The sequence below is a fragment of the Paroedura picta genome, chromosome 6 (assembly GCF_049243985.1).
Source record: "Paroedura picta isolate Pp20150507F chromosome 6, Ppicta_v3.0, whole genome shotgun sequence".
NCBI lineage: Eukaryota > Metazoa > Chordata > Lepidosauria > Squamata > Gekkonidae > Paroedura > Paroedura picta.
The window spans coordinates 110,412,141-110,429,863 of record NC_135374.1 but is presented as its reverse complement, the minus strand read 5'-3'; the positions used below and the strand labels follow the sequence as shown (position 1 = coordinate 110,429,863).

Here is a 17,723-nt window from a genome sequence, read left to right as displayed (position 1 = left end):
AGACAGCTGGCAGCTCTGTCTTCCATAGTTTCCAACCTCAAGACATCCCCAAATATCCAGATTTCTCAAACATCCTTGGCCCCTCCACAGGTTGACAGATTTCCTACCTGGAACCTCAATGTCATCTTACAGGCCCTTACCAAGAGTCTCTTCAAACCAACAGCTTCTATTCATCCTTGTTTCCTGACCCAAAGTTTCCACCCTTTTGATGTTCACCACATTCCTTTGTGCTCCCATATGTCCCGTGAAGTTGTGGCCCCTCTCTTTCCCCTCTTGCATTCCAAAGCATCCTCCTGCATTTCCTCCCTTATCACCTCTCACAAGAATGGTCTTGCTGGGAGGTAAGACTAAATACCTGATGGCCGGTTGGGCTGTTTTGGCACCTTGTAGTTCAGAGGAAACTGTACTACCCTTTCTGTGTGAATTGGTGTCCCCGCCAAAAGCAGTCCCTGTGCCCTCCCTCCCCTTCAAAGTATATAAACTATGTTAACCCCCTTCCTTAACATCTCTGTGACAATTTCTGTCTACAAGTTGTTTGCAAAGTGCTGATCTATGTCCTGATTTCTCAAAATAGACTTCTACTTAAAGCTTCATCCAGAAGCCCGAGAGTGATTGTTGCATGAATCTGCTGGGTCTCAAGTGCTTGGTTCCTGACAGTGGCTTCAAATGATGACTCTATTTTTAGTCACTGTTGCCTCGGCTTGGTGTATCTCGGAACTAGGTGCTCTATCAGCCAAGTCGCAGTTCTGCGCGTTCCACAAGGATAAGGTTGTTCTTTGCACGGACCCTTCCTTCCAGCATAAAGTCTGTTCACGGTTTCATCTGTCACAAGAGATCAATCTCCCCAGGTTTTGTCCAAATCCAAAACATCCCAAGGGAGAATGGCATACTCTTGACGTACGCAGGGCCCTTAAGGCCTTTCCAATTATGACAGAGAGTATAAGATGCTCGGACAGTCTTTTCTTCTCTGTTTCTCCCCCTAATTCTGGCTGTCGCATGTCTACAGCTGCCATAAGCAGGTGCTTGAGACTTCATATTTGTGAGGCTTATAAGGCACAAGGTCAACAGCCTCCTCTTAATGTCACAGCACACTCAGTAAGAAGTGCCATCACCACCACTGCCTTGGCCAATAGGGCCTTGGTATTGAAAATTTGCAAGGCAGCTACGTGGGCATCTGTAGCTACCTTTACAAGGCACTACAGGATAGATGTGTACAGCTCCTCAGACGGTGCCTTTGGCAGATGTATCTTACAGCGCATAGTTGACAGAGGTGCTGACATCCCACCCGAGATTAATTAATGCTCTGGAAGGTCCCAGTCTGCAGATGTCCTCCATTCTACAAGGAGAACAACCAGTGAGTACTTGGCGTGAGGGTCATTCTTTTCTGGAGCAAAATGACATCTGCCCCTTCCCATCGTCGCACCCTAAGTGCTTGTGCTGTAATATATTTTGTTAGAGTTATAGGTTATCCTTCCTTTCACGTTGAGGGAGTTTATGTTCAGTGTTTTTTCTCTCATGAAGAGATTTGTGTAGTAGAGCTGAGTGTTCCTCCTTCTCGTTCCGCCATGGTGTTTTTTTCTCTCCTATCCTCTGAGGGTAACTTTCTAGTTACAATGTCTATTGTGGTAGTAATACGTTTCTCAGCTCTCGGAGTATCCCAACTGGAGAGAGAGAGGGATGACACAGCACATGACTGGATCTGAAGGGAGGGTCTTTCTTTTTAGCGCATGCCTCCCTGAGAAGCTAGTGGCAAAACTCATTCTGCAAATGTCCTCCTTACTCGAGAAGAGAATCACCCCTCAAGGTAAATATCCACTTGTCGTTTCAAACTTTTGATGATAGATCTCCTAGTGAAATCAGGAAAAACTTTGGAGTTCCTGCCTCCTTGACAAAACAGTGGAAATCACCCAAGGAGATGTCCTTGCACTGCCACGGGGAACTGTAGTTCCATCAGTCTCAAAAGAAACAGTATTGCATATTGTTTCTTAGACCCACCTTTTAGATGCAGAATCAGATTGTTCCCCAATAAGACATTTAGGTATGCTACTATATATGTCATAACAGCTTTTCTTCTGGTAGTATTAGTAGCAGTTCTCCTTCCTGAAAAATATCCAGAATGTAGAAGCGAGCAGTTCATAAAAGGCCATAATATTAACAGAGGATCTGAGCAAGCATCTGGAGGTGGAAATATCTGTTTAAAAAAGAATCAAAGATTTTGGCATTACAGGAGATTATTCATTTATTCAAAGCAGTAATTCAAATGATGTTAGTATATACTCAAGGACACCATAATGATCCCTTCGGGAAAAGCTGTAGTATTAAAATTGAAAATGCTGACACAATCTGTTACATTACAATTTAATTTTTAGCGGATACATCTAGATAAAAAAGAGACTTCCTGAAGTTTGAAAAAAAACTGTTATAGAAATAATAATAAAACTATGCTGTATTGGGGAACTGAACATTTATGTCCAGAGAAGTACAATGTAATATGTGGAGCAATTAAAGAGTTTTAAGAACGGTGATGGAGAGAATTGTCTAGTTTCTTGTGAGTCCAATGGTTGCCCCTTCTTTTTGGGGTGGTTGCCTAATATTTTTTCACTGAAGGAGAAAGGCGCCATCTTACCTCAGTTCCTTTTCTGCTGCCAAGCTATGAGGATCTCTGTAGATTCACTCCTCCTTCACTTGTCTTTCTAGTGTCTGGTTACTTTGAGTGTGTTCCTTCCCTATTTTCTCTTTTGTAGGTTCTGAGCACCAATAGGACTCAGAAATCATTTAAAAGTGCCTTCAGTGCAGCACAAATATGGCCCAGACATGCCTTCTAAATTGTCTGTTTGGATGATTCCCACAACATCTGCTCCTGTCAGCACCTTACCCCCAGGGTGTGATTGGATAGGGCTTCCCAGCTAAAAGATGCCCTTTGGGAGTGTGCCTTATAGGGATGCAAATATTTGGCAGTGAAGTCTTCTGCCTCGCACAAACCTGTTCTGAGGTCTGAGTCTGTCACCACTTGATTGATTCTATTCCCAAATCCTCACAGATATTGGTCTACAAATCTAGCCACTTCATATTGCAGCATACTGGAACTTCTTCCCAAGAAATCAAGCATTCAGAAAAGAACTCAACTAAGCATTATTATTATTATTATTATTATTATTATTATTATTATTATTATTATTATTATTATTATTTAATTTTTAGACCGCCCTTCTCCCAATAGGTCTCAGGGCGGTATACAACATAAATAGTTAAAACACAATAAAATCCCCATAAAAACCCCAATTAAAAGTTACATATAACATATCACATAACATATAGCGGCGGTGGTCACAATTCTGATCTTAGTTCAGCCTGGTGGAGAGAATAATGTTCAGAAGAGGTTGGCACCAGTACAATACATCTAACCATGATCTCGGTGTTAGAGATCTCAATATTGGAGGGGATCCTCTGATGGATTAGTGGGAGAGCTGCCCTGGCCTCAACCATATGCCTGGTGGAAGAGCTCCGTCTTACAGGCCCTGCGGAAAGCTGGTAGATCCTGCAGGGCCCTTAGCTCTTCTGGGAGCTCGTTCCACCAGGTCGGGGCCTGGACTGAAAAGGCCCTGGCCCGGGTCGAGGCCAGGCGAACATCCCGTGGGCCCGGGACAACCAGTAAATTCATACCCGCAGAGCGGAGTGCCCTGCGGGGGGCATAAGCAACCAAGCGGTCCCGCAGGTAGACGGGACCCAGGCCGCGTATAGCCTTAAAGGTCAATACCAATACCTTGAATCTGATTCGGAAACAGACTGGTAACAAGTGCAGATGACGAAGCACCGGCTGAATGTGGGCCCTCAAAGGTGTTCTGGTGAGGACCCTGGCAGCCGCATTTTGGACCAGCTGTAACTTCCGAGTCAAAGACAGGGGAAGGCCCGCGTAGAGCGAGTTACAGAAGTCTAATCTGGAAGTGACCGTTGCATGGATCACTGTGGCCAGGTGTTCCGAGGACAGGTAGGGCGCTAGTAGCCGGGCTTGGCGAAGATGGAAAAATGCCGTCCGAGCTACATTGGTGACCTGAGCCTCCATAGAGAGGGAGGCATCAAATGTCACTCCCAAATTCCTGGCAACTGGTGCAGGTGTTAATTGCACCCCATTCAGGCATGGGAGGCGCGCTTCCTGGTCCTGCCCTCTTCTGCCCAGCCACAAGACCTCCGTCTTGGAGGGGTTGAGTTTCAGGCGACTCTGCCTGAGCCATCCAGCTACCGCTTCCAAACAGCTGGCAAATGTATCCGGGGTGGAGTCTGGCTGGCCGTCCATTAGGAAGTAGAGCTGGGTGTCATCCGCATATTGGTGGCAACCCAGCCCATAGCCCAGACCAGCTGGGCTAGAGGGCGCATATAGATGTTAAAAAGTGTGGGAGAGAGTATCGCCCCCTGCGGAACCCCACAAGGGAGCTCACAAGGGCTCGACATACTCTCCCCCATCGCAACCCTCTGCGTCCGGTTCTGGAGGAAGGAGACCAGCCATTGAAGCGCAGTCCCCCTTATTCCAGCTCCGGCGAGGCGGTGTACCAATAACTCGTGGTCGACCACATCAAATGCGGCCGACAGGTCTAGAAGCACGAGAATGGCGGAGCTGCCCCGATCCGGCTGGTGCCGGATATCATCCATGAGGGCGACCAGCACGGTCTCCACCCCGTGGCCAGGGCGGAAGCCAGACTGGTATGGGTCGAGGGCCGAAGTTTCATCCAAGAAACCTAGGAGTTGGTCCGCTGCGGCCCGCTCTATTACCTTACCCAGAAACGCCAAATGCGAAACTGGGCGGTAACTGGCGGGGTTCCGCGGGTCCAATGATGGCTTTTTCAGTAAGGGGCGTACCACTGCTTCCTTGAGCCCCTTGGGAAACTCTCCAGATGTTAAGGAGAGGTTGACAATCTCCCTCAAGGGGCCTCCTATCCGCTGGTTGCCCGATTTGAGCAACCAGGACGGACAGGGATCCAAGGGGCAAGTGGTCGCCCTCACTGAACCCAGTAACTTGTCCACTTCGATTACAGAGAGCCGCCTGAAGCCATCAAACACTAACCCCCTTGACGGTCATGGAGCTTCCAGTTCACTAACTGTATGAATCGTGGCAGGTAGGTCACGGCGGAGCGACAGGACTTTGTCCGCAAAATAGCTCGATAATGCCACACAGCTCAATTCCAATTGCCTTATCGTTTGTCGCCCTTCTTCCAGGGCGGTAAGTGATCTAATTACCTTAAATAATTGTGCTGGGCGAGAGCTTGCAGACGCGATTTCTGCGGCGTAGAAGTCTTGTTTCGCCGCTTTCACCGCATTCTCATACGCCTTCATAAGCGATGAGATGTCCTTGTAGCTTCGTCACGAGTCTTCCTCCACACTCGCTCAAGCCGTCTCACTTCCTTCTTCCTCTCCCGAAGCTCCTGGGAATACCATGGAGCCTGTTTGAGGCGAAGGCGGAGAGGGCGCCTAGGAGCAATCTTGTCAATGGCGGCCGTAAGGCGGGACTGCCAGTTCTCCACCAAGGCCGTCAACGAGGTGCCGGAGGGCATCGGGTCCCGCAGGGCATTCAGGAATCTCTCAGATTCCATGAGTCTCCGCGGGCGGACTAGAATACGTCCGTCACCCAAACGGAGAGGGGGTGGTATCCTCAGTCGAGCCTTCAGGGCATGGTGGTCTGACCATGGAACGATGTTATTCATCTCCAGATCTACCGCTACACCTGCACCAAAGATCAAATCGAGGGTGTGACCAGCCTGATGGGTGAGACCAGCAACAATCTGCGAGAACCCTAGTGTCTCCATGGCTGACACTAGATCCAGGCCAAGTCCTGAAGACGGCGCATCCGCATGAACGTTGAAGTCCCCCAAAACTAAAAGTTTTGGGTACTGCAACGTCCAGGCAGCCACCGCCTCCAGCAGGCCTGGCAGGGAATCGGGCGGGGCAGTGGGTGATCGATACACCAACCAGATCGCCACGTTCTCAACCGATTCCCACCCAAGACCGACACACTCAATCCCCGGAATCGTTGGCGCAGGGAGAGCCCTGAAAGAGAAGGTCTCTCTGACCAGAATTGCCACCCCCCTCCCCTCCCATGGAGCCGGGGTTGATGCAGGACGGAAAACCCAGGCGGTGCCAGATCTTTCAAGGCATAAGGAGGCAGTGCCTTCTTTGGAAGACAATCACTGGCTCCTCACAAATCCTTTCCACAAAGACTCCAGTTCTACATATGAGCTCCCCCAATCTGCTTCATCAGGCATCCAAGGAAAGTCTCACTTGGTTCCACAGCTCTCGGTTCTGATGCAGCAGATCCAGCAGAGTTTCCTCCAAGTCATTTTCAGCACAGCCTTGGTAAGGTGAACCCTGAGCTCTACCACCCCAACTGGGCTCCTGGCCAGGTTTTTCTCCATATTATCAGGAGTGATGTGACCCTTTCACCTTGGCTCCTCCAGCATCTCAGATGCTACTACCACCTCCTTTTCAACAGCTGGCTCCATACTTCCAAGCACGATTCCATTTCATTAGAAAGGGGCAGGTCTTGGATTTGGAAGAGGGCTCCTGTTCCAACTTGGGTTCAGAACTGGCTTCAGGTTCATCAGCTGATGAAGTATTTGGGAATACTGCACATATTTTTCCAAACAAGGATTTGTGCTTTTTCTCTGAGCAGATGCTCAGGATGGCTGAATCTATGGAGATGGGGTTTTTGTCCTTAAACTTTTAGACAAAAAACAAAATCCTTTGGCATTGTATTCTGATGCACCTGCCACATTGGCATTCCTGGGAGTGGAGAATTTTCTAGGTATTGCCAAAAAGATGTGGGAGAAAATTGCCACCACCCGTCCTACTGCTAAGAAGTTGGAAAACCTCTACAGCAGTCACTCTCAACCTTCCTAATGCTGTGACTCTTTAATTCAGTTCCTCATGTTGTGATGACCCCCAACCATAAAATTATGCAAGTGTTCTTTCACAGGAATTAAACTGAAACTGACCAATGGCATGAAGATCCATTGTTCATGATTGTATATAAATCGTTTTTTTTTCCTGGGGTTTCTCAGTTCAGATCTGCCTCTTGTCCCACCATGGCAATCTCACTCTTTTCCGCTGCTCCAGACAGAAGAATGCTCTATCTCAATCTACCCCGCAAGGCTGTTGTGTGGGTGGCGCCCCTCCTGCCAAGCTGCTTGCCCAGTGAAAGGTTCATTCAACCCTCAAAGGGGTCCCAACCCCCAGGTTGAGAACCACTGCTCTACAGTTATTTGCCAGATGGACTGTGTTTTCTCTTCAATCACCCACCCCCATCGTCACAGAAAATGCTCAGTCATTATGGCCATTACTCCACCCTGAGGGACAAAGTGGGTCAGAAGGTTGATACCCTGGAGTATAAAATTTGTTCAGCTGGTACCCTAAACTTTAAAACTGTCAGGCTATGATGGCTGTATACCAGTTCTTCTTATGGGAATGTATGTCTATATGAATATACAACTAGATGATAAGCACCCTATGCCTCGAATGTTGCAGGCTGAGGTAGAATGGCTCTCCAATCAGCAGATGAATGCAGGAAGGTATGCTGCTGATTGCTCACCAGTCAATCACTTGAGTGGCAGGAATAGCGTGGCTTGCTTTGGGCAGGATTAATTGGCAAGCATGCTATCACATGATCATATACCATGGTCTGAATAAGATGTGAAGGAGTGCCCTTATAGCTGAGTGGCATCTTTTGAACCTGGAACTAGGCTTACAGTGTATCAGGAAAAAGGGCACCTCACCTCTCCGCCTATAGGGATGTTCCAGTGGTGATAAACAAAGACAAGTGGATGCCAAGCACAGTCCTCAAATCCTCAAAATCATCAGCTTATTGAAATAAGCAATGACGTAGATCGACCATTGGTCTTATCTGGTCTTATCTGTGAGGGGTCCTTCTCCACACAGTTATAGGAAGACATCTGGAGTGTCTTCATCCCTTGGTTCAGGGAGACAGGCTCATTTTTGTCCTCCTCCTGTTTCCTGAGTGGACATGCCTCTTTGCTCCAGTTCAAGACTTCTAACACTGTGCTGGGGACTGCCTAATAAGAATCCTCATGTCTGAAACATAACCAGTTACATCAAATTCTCAAACAAGAGATTCACAGGAAAAGAAAAATTAAACTGAAACTATAACAGCAACCATAAGCTCGTTAACAGACAGAAAAGAATAGATAAAAAATAATTGCAATTTCTAGGGAGGCATGAAGATGTCTTCCTGTAGCCACTAATTGTCTTCTTAATGTTGACACTTTCAGACCTTGATCGAGGCCATGCTGCAGAAAAGCCAGTATGTCCCCTATCTTGGGAGATGACAACTAAACGTGCTTTCTTCTGCACCATCCCCTAAAGACACTCCAGGTATGTTCATAGATACAATTTGTGGAAGATCTTCTGGCGACCAACATAGTGTCAGTGACCTTTGGACTATATCCTTGGTTCAGGACCTTTGGATTATATCCTTGGTTCACTCTCAGCTTCCAAGAGGCTAATTCTGGGTGCCACATCAAGCCCTGCTGTAGTAGGTCTGGTATAGGAGAAAGATATAAAAGGGTTGTATGTTGCCATCTGTAGGTTTGTGGAGAACCAAGATCTCCTTGGCCAGAATGGTGCTACAACAATTATCTCTGCTCCAAGTAGACTTATTATTCTTAGCAACCTTGGAAGGTCTGAAACAGGCAGAAATGCATACTGATGGCTACTTGGCTAGGGGCATAAAAAGGAATCCATTGCTTCTGCTTCTTGTTGGAGAAACCACAAAAAGAACCTCAGGAAGTGGTAGTTTTTTATTGAGGCAAACAGACCCATTATTGGAATCTCAAACTTGTCGAAGATGTTCTGGAATACTGACCGCTTGAGAGACCACTCTCCTTCTGATATTCACGTCCACCTTAGCCAATCCACCTGTAGATTCTCCACTTCGCAAATGTGCTCCACACATAGTGAGATGAGATGACATTCAGCACATCTCAGTACCTTTAGGGCCTACAGGTGCATCTTAGCTGAGCAAGATCCTCCTTGGTATGCCTGTGTTGCCCATCCTTACCAGGACTGCCTTACCTGCTATGGTCGTTATGATATTGCGAAGTGCCAAGGAAACCGCCATAATCTCCAGAAGCTTTGTGGAGAGGACTTTTTTCTTGATGGGACCAAGACTCTTGGAACAAATTGCCTTGAGATGTACCTCCCCAGGCCCATAGGCTCACACCTGTGAAGATCTCTATCTCCTAGGGCAGTAGGAATTTCTTCCTCACGAACGTGATGGATGGCTGTAGCCATCATGGAAGACTTTCCTTTATCTTGGAAGGATCTTTCAGGGCATTTTCACATGCCAGGTATGTAGCTTCCCAGCCCCCAAAGGCAGGCAGCATAATCCAGCCCCTCCAGATAAGGTTGCCTACCTCTAGCGGCTGGCTCGCAATTTCCACCATTTTAATCCGTGACTGTGGGAATCGCACATAGTGGATTCACCTTCCGGAAATGCGCAATCCCCTGGCAAGCATCCCATCTGCAAACAGCAGAAAGGAAGTCTGTAGGGGTAAATGCGCTGTAGCCTACGTCTCGCCCTCCCTCCCGCCATCCTCCCTCCATTGCCTGCCCAGTGAATGTGGCAGATCCCACCCCCCCATCATTACAAACAGCATAATTGTATTTTCCTACCTAACTGCATCCTTCCTGTTCCCATTAATGTTTTGTCAACTCTGAAAAAACAAGTAGTATTTAGAATAAGAGAAGTTGGTTGAAACGTTTAGAGAACTAACTACAGTTTTCGACCAAATTTATTATACATCTTCATTAGTTTCTTCCCATTTCACACTATTCAATTTGATTTCCTAATATACCATTACAAGATGCAGCCTATATAGCAGCTAATTCATTTGATTGCTTGCAAGTAATTTTATCTCCCTTAATATTTAGGGTTATTAACGATAACTTCCTTCCCACCCTCACAAGCCTTTGTTCACTGTAAGAAAAACATTAACAAGTTTTTTTTTTAATGTTCCTGCCTAGCACAGTGAGCCTATATCACAATGTTAATATTTTTACACTTGAAATAGCTTGGCCATGAACTCAACTCACCATCGCCATTTTAATGTGAAGAAGGCAACTTCCTCCTGTTCAACTTCCTAGCTTAAAAATCTTACCATAGAAAGCAAGGGTTCCTATGAAATTATATCTACGAAGAAAATGGCTAACTTGGGAATTATTAGAACTGCTATTAGAGACTGATTTCTAAATTAATGTAATTAAACACTTTTTCACAAATACTAGCCATCAATTCATTTGAAAAGCATAAAGAAGTCAAACTTGCATTTTACATTTAATTTGAATCTAGCATTTTCCTCCATGTAAGGTTTTTGGAATGATTCCTGTGAATTAAGACAAATGGAAAAGGATCAAAATGAAACATTTATATGGAGTTTGATAGAAAGATCTGTGAGTAAGATAGTGGATTCCTGCCAGCTTCAGATAATGGGACTTCCCTGAAAAATCTACATCAATTTTCCTTTGTAAGGTAATATGTATCTATAGTCCTTCCTCAAATATATTTCAACAGCAGTCTTGAAGTTTAAACAGAAAACCTCTACGCTGAACAACCCGACAAAATGTCCAGAGATCCTTTTTTTTTTACTGTATTTTAAAAAATAAATGAACAGAAAATATATGTTTAGCACCATTCTCTTTAATATCATCACCCACATAACAGAACAAGAGGCTTTATTAAAAATAACTAATTCTGAAAATGTAAGGTAAAGGTAAAGGTATCCCCTGTGCAAGCACCGGGTCATGTCTGACCCTTGGGGTGACGCCCTCTAGCATTTTCATGGCAGACTCAATATGGGGTGGTTTGCCAGTGCCTTCCCCAGTCATTACCATTTACCCCCCAGCAAGCTGGGTACTCATTTAACGACCTCGGAAGGATGGAAGGCTGAGTCAACCTTGAGCCAGCTGCTGGGATTGAACTCCGAACCTCATGGGCAAAGCTTTCAGGCGGCTGCCTTACCACTCTGCGCCACAAGAGGCTCATAAAAAATGTACAGTATGGTAATTAATGCAACTCAGTTTCTTTGGTTTCTTTTTTTCTTTCATGAGGTAAATAACAAAGTTAAGTTCAGTTTCAGAATTTCTGGAATCCTTCAGAAAATAAGAAGGCAGTTATAAATGGTTATAAAAGAGCCAACCCAAATGTTAAACTGTGATTAACATACCCTTCACAGATGACATTTAACTAAAGATTTTTATTCACTAAATAATACATATGGCTCCATAAGTTAGTGCTATATTTTCCAGTACTATCCTCCACTACAAAATTGCATGGGACTTTTGATAGAAGCAAAATTCAGTGTGGATGTTTATGCTGTACTCTAAACCTTTACTACTTTACTGTTGTTTGGCTCAAATTCCCCAAGTAATTATCAAAGAAGGACACTGCTATCCTAGTGGATAAACACAAGCACCCCAAGATAACACCCCAAGCTTCGAGAGTAATGACAAAGGTGGAAAAGATAGTCTAGTCAGGCATGAAATTGATTTTAACACAACAAATATCTGTTGACTCCATTGGGCTAAGCAAATAATTCTCAAGTAGAGAGGAGATAATAAACACAAAATCATTAACTGTGCCTACTAAATCAAATGTAGAGGAAAGAAACCTGTTGTCACATTGGCCCTGAAACCTGCTAAATAACTGATTAAAGTAATTACTCCAAAATAGACATGGCTTTTAATCATGAATTCTTTTAGAGGCAAAGAGGACTCCTATTTATTTTTCTTCATGAGATTCATCTTAATAGCAAGAAACAATTCACATGCATCTGTACATACAACACCCATATACAGAGAATCCCTACAGGACTGAATAAAGCCTTGTTTTCTCCTAAGCTGATTATATGTATATAGCTGCAGAGAAGGAAAATAGTAGTCAATTAAACCCTACTGGTTATTCATTCCATACTTGTGAAAGTAAGTATATACTTGCAGTGATGTGTGTTTTCTGGGAAGATATGAAATGAAACATTTTCCAGAAACCTATTTAAATTTAAGTGAGTTATTTAAATAATTTTAGTAAATTGTGAATGTTACTAAAAGGAGGCAAAGTACACCAGGTACAAAGCCTGTCCCATAAATGTACACTGGAGCTGCACATATAAACATGTACTGGGGTTGCCCATAAACTTTATTTAAACATGTTTCCTTATGTATCCCAAGATCCCAGCATCTATGTATATGTGGAAACCTGAAACTTAAGGATCTCACCCACTATATCTTAACATGTCCATTATATGAGCCAAGGAAGTTTATTTTAAGGTTAATTCCAGATGCACCACAATGTCTGAGCAGGATAATTTGATATTTTTATTGTTTGCTATTGATCCATATATTTCCAACAGATTAGCTCTTTATGCTCTTGCAATCAGGAAAATTAGAGTCATAGTGACAATGGAAAAAAATGCTATCCTAAGACTTCTAAACCCTCAATATTGAACCTAAATTGCTAATGGAATGTTATTGTTATCTGAATTATATACCAATAGCTATAGCTATCTGTCTGTCTATACCATTGTGAAGGCCTTTGGCCAATACAATAAAATATATCAACTACTTCTTTTATTTATTTATTTTTATTATTACATTTTTATATCACCCTCCTGTATGGCTCAGTGGCAGTACATTTAAATTTATTTATACACGTTGGGAAGAATATTTCACAGAACAATATAGCAATGGAAAATATTCTTCCACACAGCAACTTTTACTGGGGGTGGTAAACATGCATTTTGGTTAACCCCGAGGGGGTGGGGGGAGTCAGTAGTGGAAATGAGGGAACATGGAAGGGAAGGCAATGGCAGTGATAGAGAAGGCTGGGACCTGTGGTGGTATAGGATTTCCCTTACCTACCCTGTAGCATCAAATTTGGGGAAACCCATAATGTTTCATTAAGAAGATGTAAAGTAAAAAGGGCAGGGCAGGAAAGGAAATCACAGCATTCAGCATCTTGAATATGACAATAATCCAAAACGGAACTACTATCTGTCAGCATTTAAAGCCAACTGAAGAAGACTCACCGTAGTCAGGGGCAGAGGACCAAACCCAAATGGAGATCCAAAGAGGAGGGGGGGGGGGTAAGTGATGTGAGCCTTTCACTCCTCTAAGTAAAGTCTGAAAATTTTCTCCAGTCTAAGAAGCCTTCTTCCAACATTAGTGGTCCTTCCAATAGAGGGCACATAAGTTGGAGGAAGGGTCCTCAAATGAATGGTTGCAGTAACACACTGCAACATGGAAGTCAGACTTCACTGAGTGTCATTAACTCTTTATACATTCTAAACTTTTCCAGATATAACAATGAAGCATTTTAATTCCAAAAAAAGTATGCCTCAGCTTTTAAAGGTTGGGAAACACTATATTAGTGATTATATGATCCTACATAATATACTGGTTTCTGCATCTATAACAAACTAAACTCTGAATAAATCCCAGAATCTACTAAAAATGCAGTGTTAAACTCTGCTCAAATGGAAAGTTTTTACCCAAATGTTTGCAGTATTTTCTTGTACATATTTCATGTTTTAAGATGACAATGTTTCAATGACAAACATACACTTAAAAATACGACTCACTAATTCAAAGTCATAGTTCCAATAAAAACTGAAATTACTGAACTATTAAGAGAATACAGAATACCAGTCAAAGCCAACTTCTCATCAAACACATTATTCCCAGTCTAAAGGACACTAAGCATCAAATAAGGCTCTTCTATATTTTCATTAAAATACTCATTTTATTTTTTTATACCTCCCATGCCCATATGGGCCTCCCACTTAGGCACTAATGAAGTTCACATGTGCTCCGTTTCAGCAATGCTACAGCATTAAGAGTTCCAAGATGTGGCCTTGAACTAAATTTCACAACTGAAGGGGACAGTCAATTTTCCAATAGTTCTAAGAAATAATGAAGACATGAAATTATAGATTGAACTATTAAGCAATTGCTTGCTCTGTAGAAGTGGACTAACTGCACTCCATATTAGCTTAAGTCTAAACAGTTTCACATTATTGCAGCAATGGAAAATAACATTTCAGTCTAAAGGGTACAGGTTCCATTATCTTTGACATTTTAAGTATTGGCTACATGGATTTGATAATAATGTAATTTTAAAAGCAAACAAATAAGCAGCTTTGGTTTAGAATGTGCATGAAAGCACCTATGGCTAAACTTATATACTGATGTTCAAAGTATGCAAACACTCAGTAAAGCAATATTAGATACCTACCAAAGAAATATGACCTTCTCACATCACTCATGATGAATTGGACACACTTCATTTTTAAGTACTTCTTTAGTCACACATGAATACTGTCAATTGCAAAACATGACAAAATGCTGAGATATTAATGGGACTAGACAAGTTCATTTCTTTAATAAAACTGAAAGCCTAATTGAATGAGACACTGGGACATCCATGTCTAGATATTTCCAGGTGTGTGTGTTTTTAGTAGAGGACTAGGAGAACACCAATTTAGATTTGTGTAGTGCCTACACTACTCCAGACTTTCATGGATAAAAAGGTTATCTAGATCCATTTAAACTCTGTTTCAGGTTCAGTTTTGGAACTGAAAATGACTTGGTCACCTTTATGAATGATTTTTGCTAGAAGGAAAATAGTGGAAATGTGACCTAGTTTATTCTCTGAACTTTTCAGTGGCTTTCAATGTCATTGATCACAGTACCATATTTACCCACCTGGCCAAGATGGATACTGGAGGGACTGCACTCTAGCAGTTTCAGTTCAGTTTCAGTACTATCTTCTTGGTCAGTATCATAATATGGTGCTGGGAGACAACTGTTCCAAGATATTTGGCTATGGAACCCCCTTGGTTCTAATTTATCTCCCCTGAAATGTTGTTCCCATAAAATGTCTGGGAAAAATGAACTAAAAGTTACGAATGAAACATCATCAAAATGATATCATCCAGCCTTATTTAATACAGATGAAGATAGAGGTTCAGATGGTCAGTAACACCATCTGGATCAAAGACTAGGGCAACCAGAGTTTCATTAAACCCTGGGGTTTTGCAATGGCCCTGGAAGGGTTTTGTCAACTGGGTGGTAGATGGTTAATTTTTAATATATTTTAATTAAAATATTATCAGATGATATGACCATATATGGTCATGTTGAAAGCCTGATATATGGTCATGTAGCCTGCTGACATTACTTCTGGAGTTTCTTGAAGCATGAAGAAAGTTTCAAGAGTTTCTCAATGGTAAAAAGGCTGAGGAAGGCTGGACTAAGAAGTTTGGACTGGGTTATGTTCCCACTAAAAAGAGCAGATTTACTGCTTGGATATGCTATTAGATTTCTACAAATGCTGAGGGAAACATGAACACAACTGACTATCTTAACTTTATTTCTCCCAGTTATACAGTAAAAAAGCTCCTGATCAAATTGCCTTGATGAATGTTCTCTGAAGGAGTTTGTCTTGAGTCAGTAGCCAATTGTGTTCAGGACCAGTTTATTACAGTTTACAACTGTCATTGCCCAATCTAAGAACTGAATTGGAGATGCAGTAGTATCCCATGAGTACATGGCCTTTTAAACTTTATTGTATAGTAAAGCTTGCATCTCCCCCTTTCTACACATTTAAACGCATCCTTTACATGACTGACACTGGGTTTCCGTTTTTTGCATCTGCTCATGCAACAGCATCTATTCAAGCAGCAACCACAAGGACTGATCACAGGATTAGCTGGATTCAGGGGGAGACGCTGAAGGTCACCTAAGTAGCACCTCACAACTCAAAAATCAAATGAACTTTTTTCTTACAATGGGCCTTTTAAACACTGGAGGTGGTGACTGCTCTGATAATATAGTTACGCAAGAAAGCAGTGTGCAAATAAGACACATTCAGATTCATTCAGATGTATCTGAATAATCTAGCAAATGATCAGCTGCCTTGCTTGTAACTGCAGGCAGTATATGTACCAAACCAGATAAAAGAGCATTACTCGTGCCAGTAGGTGGAGAAATGGACACACCAACAAGGGGAGAAGAGGAAGACTTGTATCAAGACCATGCTAAGGTATCCAATATCAATTGCAAAGACTGTGAACATACAGACAACTGTGTCCATTTCAGTTTCTTCTGCTTGATAGGAGAATTTTTTTTAAAACAGTGATTCCCAACTGAAACAGCCACTACACCAGACAAATGAGAACTGAGCAAGAAAGCACAACTCCTCCCATTTAGGCTTTCACAGCCTGAAACTGCGTCTGTGAGGGGAAGGGCTCCATGGCTAGAAGCTAGCGCTAGAGGTTTCAAAATCATTGCTCTGTGCAGGAGCAAAACACATCAGTATGATACAGAAATAGTAATAGTAATTTATGATCAGAGCCTCTTGTGGCACAGAGTGGTAAGGCAGCCAACATGCTGTCTGAAGCTCTGCTTATGAGGCTGGGAGTTCAATCCCAGCAGCCAGCTCAAGGTTGACTCAGCCTGTGGGGAGAGGAATGGGAAGGCAACTGTAAGCCGCTTTGAGTCTCCTTTGGGTAGGGAAAAGCGGCATATAAGAACCAACTCTTCTTCTTCTTCTTCTTCTTCCATCCTTCCGAGGTCGGTAAAATGAGTTCCCAGCTTGCTGGGGGGGTAAACAGTACTGACTGGGGAAGGGAATGGCAAACCACCCCGTATTGAGTCTGCCATGAAAACGCTGGAGGGCGTCACCCCAAGGGTCAGACATGACCCAGTGCTTGCACAGGATTTCCTTTACCTTTAATTTATGATCATCCCTATCTTCTCAGTTTTATACTGAGAAGCTAGAGTAAAAAAGTAAATGCAGGTTTTGTTTCACTATCCTGGCTATCCACTGCCAAATTAACAAAATCCAGATTCCTACTTATCAGCAAACAGTTATGCCTGACTATTAGGATAGATTCTTTGGCCTCATTCTTCTATGGTAGGAGCCAATCCAGTTCTGCGGTGACTCTTAGGAGGCACAGGGAGTATAGAATCAAATATTCAGCAGTACCAAAATAATTCTATCTATGCTTGTTCTTCTTTTAAACAAAGTTTTTTTTCTGAAAATTTACAAAATGCCAGCTGTCAAACTGTTTCTTTTCCAGATGGCTACCATTCCCTGTTGAAGTATATTAACAGATCAGCAGTGTGAAAAAGTCTTACATACTTTCTATCCTATACCTAAACCTTTTTTTTTCAGTTATAAGCGACCTAAAAATTCACTGAAGAACTCTTTCAGAAAGGATAAAAGTAATTCTTATTAATATTAATTTATATAGACTAGCACTTAAACTACAAATGAGAATAGTATCAAAGTGGGATTTTCAAATTGAAAATATAAATTGCATTATTGTATTAAGTATATTTTTGAATAATATTGCATCTCTTTTCTAAAACACTACCATTTAAAAAAATGTATGTGATAATTTATGATCATCCCATAGGCTTCTGGCAGTAGGGGAAATTAACAGTCTGAAAGATTTGCTTTACTCTTGTCAGAAATAACTATGGAATAATATCTTGCAGAGTTCTGTTGCTCCCTTCTGGGAAGAATTTACAGTTTATCTTGCAGGATTACACACCATATCTTCAGATGATGGCCAATTTATGGACCAATGTCTAGTCATATACTCTGCTTAATGTTTAAAAGTAAGAAACCCATTTTCATTATGCCACTATAAATGCACATTTAT

The 17,723-nt window shown here is 42.7% G+C and overlaps 1 protein-coding gene across 1 annotated transcript in view; it reads right to left on the bottom strand.

Moving 5' to 3' along the window:
• HS6ST3 (heparan sulfate 6-O-sulfotransferase 3) overlaps positions 1–17,723 on the bottom strand; it is a 236,328-nt gene that overhangs the window by 184,373 nt on the left and 34,232 nt on the right. The gene's annotated exons all lie outside the window — the stretch shown is intronic.